The sequence below is a fragment of the Sapajus apella genome, unplaced genomic scaffold, assembly GCF_009761245.1.
Source record: "Sapajus apella isolate SASKATOON/1434 unplaced genomic scaffold, GSC_monkey_1.0 scaffold78, whole genome shotgun sequence".
In the NCBI taxonomy this organism is placed as follows: Eukaryota; Metazoa; Chordata; class Mammalia; order Primates; family Cebidae; genus Sapajus; species Sapajus apella.
This window is the reverse complement of record NW_022437018.1, coordinates 2642033-2648150: the sequence shown is the minus strand read 5'-3', so window position 1 is coordinate 2648150 and position 6118 is coordinate 2642033. Positions and strand designations below refer to the sequence as shown.

General features: G+C 41.9%; 1 protein-coding gene across 3 annotated transcripts in view; it reads left to right on the top strand.

Moving 5' to 3' along the window:
* ANK3 (ankyrin 3) overlaps positions 1-6118 on the top strand; it is a 677335-nt gene that overhangs the window by 266188 nt on the left and 405029 nt on the right. The window lies entirely within an intron of this gene.

Genomic DNA, 6118 nt, shown 5'->3' with positions numbered 1-6118 from the left:
TCTCTCTCTCTCTCTCTCTCTCTCTCTCTGTGTGTGTGTGTGTGTGTGTGTGTGTGTGTGTGTGTGTGTGTGTGTGTAGAGACAGAGAAAGGCTATTTTCTATTGGTTTGGTCTAGTGTCGAAAAAGGTCCATTTTCAGTCAGAGTATAGAAGAAAACAAAAAAAGTAAAGGGGAGTTTAACTTCTCAGACATTTATTCAGCCATTTTTTTTTTCATGTGTATTTTCTAGATCCTACCTGAATCCCAAGATCATTACTGTTTAGCTTTGAAGTTTCTAAGACATGGAGGATTTGGCAGTCACACGCACGCACAGACAAATTTGGGACACTTTAATTTTCTTTGAGGACAGAACACCACAAAGACTATTTAAATGGCTGGAAAATGTATTTAAATTCAACAAAGAGTTCTTAACTTGATGGAGTTAGAATAGATTTTGGAAGTAGGTCATAGATATTTCTTCTCCAGAAAGCATCTGTGCAGAGTGGTGAAAGAGGGTGAGAAGAGCCCCTAGTCTGTGCTGGCACTTGCCAGCAGTGTGCGATTCAGTCCTCAAAGCTATTTTGTAGATTGCATGTTATTATCGATACTGTATGAAGGATTAAATGGGTTGAGAGGTTAAGCAACTTGCCCAGGCTTTTATAGCTAGTAAATCCTGGAACCGAGATTCAAATTCAAGACTTTCCATTTCTAAAGATTGTGTTTTTTCACTCCATTGTGCAACTTCCCCTAGAGATCATTTTCATAAATTTAGTTTTCTTTAAAACTACCAATTGGATTTGCAGAGTTTCTTTCAGCCCCTGCTGCCATGTGAAACAGAGGAGATGTCTCACTGATGTGGTCAGCAGTCCCTCGGTACCACAGAAAACGTGACAGGGTGATTTGGCCCAGGTATATGTGATAGCATTCTTCTCCAAAAGCTGTGAGCACCTGTATAGCTGGAACTCAGTTTATGTAGAACTTTCTGGTAGTCATAAAAGAAACAAGCCTTCCCAGCACAACTAATAAAAGGAGAAATTAAATGAGAAGAAAGAGACACCCAAATCTGCAGGAAACCTGCAAACAATTTTAAATCAAAGGTGCACTTTTGGAAATCTCATTTTAAAAATGTAAAAACTCACATAATTGGACTGGGCTTAAATTTCTGGGAACCTTTATAAAGTTTGGAGGAGCTTAACATGAGAAGATTCTCTTTGTGAACTGCAGTTGGCATTCCTTACTCTGGTAATATTAAGAAGATTGATTATGAGGGTTCCACCTCCTTTTAAGGCAATTGAAGGGGAAGAAGACCAGTTCTCTAAGGTTCCTCTTTAGTTCACTGTGGATAGGATATCAAGAATACTTAAAGGGTATGGACAGTCACAGTGACTAAGGGCAGAGGCTGAGGTGGGAGAATTGCTTAAGTCCAGAAGTTTAAGACCGGCCTTTGTAACATAGAGACACCCTGTCTCCATAAAAATCAGAAAATTAGCTAGGTGTGGTGGTTTGCACCTGTGCTCCCAGCTATTCAGCAGGCTGAGGCAGAAGGATTGCCTGAGGGCATAAGGTCAAGGCTACAGTGAGCCATGATCACTCCACTGCATTCCAGCCTGGGTGACAGAGGAAGCCCCTGTCTCAACAAAATAAGAAAAAAAGAGTACAATGCGTGATTTCTTTTTTCAGTGATGCTTTTGAGAGATCCAGCAGAGAATACTGGCTGGGACTTTCACCAGAGCCTCATTCTTTCAGGTGGCTTTACCTTTCCTGCAGCTCCCCTCTGCTAGCTTTAGGTTGCAACGATTATTGCTACCTGCATCAGAATGCAGGTGTCTATAGGAGGTTCTCATCCAAGATGAGAGGAAGTGCCAGGCTGCCTGAAGGTATTTCCCACACTCGCCAAAGCTCTCTTCTAAAGAATGATATCACTGTTGCCAATGAGCAACACTGACAGTGCACAGCCATCCTTGCCTCCTGTGAGAACCTCATCCCACAGGAACAACCCTGGTTGCTATGAAGAAACCACAAGAAAAGAACCTCTCTGGTACCGAGGGTGCACGTAGCTGTGGTGGTTACACTGAAATCAATAAGGGCACAGCCCTGGCAGCATGAATTGCCAAGAAATGGTTCCTTGGAGTTTGTACCTGGGGAAAGAGTGGCAAAAAGAGTTCCAGAGCTGATCGATCCACTCTGCTGGTGTGCACTGTGTGTACCGCTAGAGGCTGGATGTCACCATTCTTACCCCCGGGGTAATGGGAATGTCTAGAAATTTAAAGATAACATTTTCAATGAATTTGCAGAAACATATTATTCCATTTTATTCCCCCGAGAAGGCAAAGTACTTCAGCAGAGTTTATAGAGCAAGACGGAGCAAACGTGCCTCACACCCATACGCTGGTGAGACTCCACTCTGTTTCTAGAAGTAACCTTGCCACAGGTCCTCCAGTGTATGTTCAGTGTCCTGGAAGACAGTGGAAACCCTTGGGATACACTTGTCAAATCCTTCAGTGATGGCAAGAATCACTCAGTTCCTCAAGTGACTTCTTTTTCTCAGGCTCTGCCAAAGGGTAGCTCCACACACACCCGCAGACTGTGAGCCATGAGAACAAACAGCCCAAAGACGACCACATTTGGAGCTGCCTAGAGGCCCAGCACTACCATAATGCCAGCTAGTCCTTGGGCCCTAGCAGATTGCCCTGGTCTGGGTACTTATAAATACCTTCATGGGTACAGGCAATTGGGGATGTTGAGGAAAAGACAAAAAAGTCTGATTCTGTGTTCTGGGTAGGAAGTGAAGCTTACATTTTGCTTCTCCCTAGCGTGAAGCAGCCTAATGTTGCTTCTGTACTTTTCCTGGATCCCCATGTGTTCTTCAAAATGCATGTGATCCAAAGCCATCTTTCCAGATTCACTTCCTGTTTTATCCTCTAAGGCATCTTATACTCCAGACCAAAGAGATCACTCTTTTTTTTTTTTTGATTCATCATGCATTTTCATCCCTCTTGATTTTTTTCACTAATTTTTCTCCCTTACTGTAAGTTCTCTTTCCTCTCCTACTTGTCTCTTCAGGCTGGGCTGCTAGCCTACTTCTTTGGCTAACTATGCTTCTTCCTATAAGTTGAAATTATTCCAGGGGTGTGCTGGAGCTAGCTCGTACTGGCTAGAAAGAGCTGATTGCTGATTGTTAAATATTCAGTAATACTTTTGGCAGCTCAAAATCAGCCATGATGGAAGTGTTTACATCATGGAAATTGGCAAATACCACAAGTCAGAGCTTGTTCATTCTCTCTGTCTGTTTTTCTTGAGACAGGGCTTCCACCTGTCACCCAGGCTGGCTGGAGTGTGGTGGTGTAATCCTGGCTCACTGCAGCCTTCGCCTCCTGGGCTGAAGTGATCCTCCTGCCTCAGCCTCTCAAGTAGCTGGAACTACAGACACTCTACCATGACTAGCTAATTTTTCATTATTTGTAGATATAGGGTCTTACTATGCTGCCCAGGCTGGTTTTGAACTTCTGGGCTCAAGCCATCCTTCTGCCTTGGACTTCCAAAGTCTGGGATTATAGGTATGAGCCACTGTGCCCTGCCTCTTTATCTTTTTCTCGCTTTTCTTTCTCATTTCCTCTTTTTTCTTTCCATTGCACCACTGAATTTTTTGGTGGTGTAGACTTACAGAGCATTTTATGTTTACCTCTATTTTAATATTTTAAACATCTATTATGTAGTTATGTAAAACAGCCATCACTTGTGCTAGATTTTGAGTCCCTTGAGACCAAAGGAATATTCTGTATTCTGGAAGAGATATGGAGTTGTCTTATTTCTCACAGCACCTAATCCATAAAAGGCTCTCAGTAAATGGAGTAGGGTGAATAAATGAAGAGAGTAATGCCAGTGTGCATTTACTGAGCCTCCTCTGTCCCAGCAGCTCTGTGAAGGAGGTATGATTATTGGGCCCTTGTATGGAAAGTAACTGAATCTTAGAAAGGTGAGTATCTTGCCTAAAGTCTCACAACTCATAGGTGGACCCCAGCAGTCTGAGCCTGAATCCAAAATTCTTAAGCACTACGTGAATGAGACAAAATTTCCTATCCCAGACTGAGCTCTGCCATCCAATAGCGTAGCCCCTGGCTACTTATGGCTACTAAACATTTGAAATATGGCCACCCTGAATTGAGAAGTACAAAACACATACCAGATTTCCAACATTTGCTGTGAAAAAAAAAATGGATGTTTAAATATTGAAATGTTAAAATAATAATGTGAATGTATTGGGCTAAATAATATCTATTAATAAAATTCATTTTTTATAGCTTAATGAGGGTACTAGAAAATGTATGGGTAATATATGTGCCCAGCATTATATTTTCATAGAAATATACACTACTGTCTCCTAGGACGTGGAACTCTCCTCTAGCCACCTTATTACCATACTAGCATCTATATGTCCAGAGAGATCCATGCTTCTTTTAGCATAGGGCCAAACCATGTTCCTTAAGAGACTATTTCACATGTTTCTAACCTGCCTCTTGGTCATTTTACTGACCCTTTGAGACGAGGCATTTGTCATGAATGAAGAGATAAAGGTCAGTGCTTCAGTCAAATTGGCATCTTGTGAAAAGGTCAAGCATCCAGGGAGTCATGAGAGAAGGTTGAAGCCATTGGCCAAAATTTTATCTCTGAATAACCTGTGAATATCAGTTACAATAACTCTGGTGTTTGCTCAGTTGGAGAGGAGCCACAGCTCAAAAGATATTTCAAAGAAATTAGTAATCAATTTCTCTCTTCCTTTAGGGCAGGAATCTGCTTCCAGTAAACATGAAATAAACCATGCTAGAATTCTGCTGTTCTCCCCAACTAGCTAGGTTGGCGTCATTGGGCTGGGGAGTCGCTCCAAACTGATGAGTAGAGAAAATGCATGAAGTGGATAACTAAGACTAGGCCATTGTATCCTACCAGGTTATCACAGGAGGCAAGTAGTAAAAGAGGAGGAGGAACAATTTGTGTAAATAGGTCAATTAACTGTCTTAGAAAACAGAAAATGGAACACCAATGAATGTCAGTAAAAGGCATCTACCAGCCTCCTTGCTTTTCTGTTGCTGCACCAGGGGAGTTCTCACATGTTCCAGTGTGAGTCAGAAGGAAAGACAGGATGTGAGAACCCTGGTTTTCCTGACTTTCTAATGAAGAAATAAATTCTGAAAATGTACGATGACATTTTATTTTTCTCCAGAGTGCTGTAGTTTAATATAATTATTTTGGCTTTTCTTCAGTGCTGTGGGTCTTTCTGATTTCCAAGTCCCAGAAATAAAGTGAATCTCCCAATTTTGCAACCAGAGAACAAACATAGATGTTAGTGCCAGGCTGTGGTCTCTATGGCTGTCTCTGCAGTTGCAGAATGCTGCGGGCTTTCCCCTGCCTGTTCTCTGGATTCCCAGGTATATGGAACTGAGTCCCATCTAAGCTGCTATGTTGTAAATAAGTGAGCTTTGCAAAGTATGTCAGAAAGGGTTCCCTGTGGCAGGGAGAGCCTATCTGCCCTTCTTTCATTAATAGAGCACAGTAATTTTAAGGATCCCTAGATTTGTGTATGTCATTCCTCTAAAGGGAACAAAACCATAAGATTTTAGAAAAGGAAATAATTCTTAAAATCATCTAGCCAACTCCTTAATTTTTAGGTAAGTGACACAGCAAGGTGAAGTCACTCAAGCAGGGTCATGTATCTGGGCCTGCCAACTGCTAGTCCAGCCTTCTTTCTACCACATCAGGCCATCCCATTTCAGTAAACAACTTCCAAGTCCCTCATTTCATTCACAGGAATAAGGTAGAGGGCAAGAGACTAGGTTTAGATCAAGGTCAGGAATAAATATCATTTTTGACATTCAATAGGAAAATCTGGGCATGATGCATTTTGCCCAGGGAACACCCTGTCTCACAGTGACTTCGGAATTCCCTTATTGCTTGCTTTTTTTTCCCCCTCCACATGGAGACATCATTTATTTCAGGTAATGTCAATGACTAGAACTGAGATGCTTTTACTGCTGGAGTGGCATAGACCCCCTTCTTTTTGTTAGCCAGAGAAAAACAAAAACTTTAGTGTCCTTCCATAAGCATGTTTTTTTGAGGGAAGAATAACCCTGTCTAGCAGCT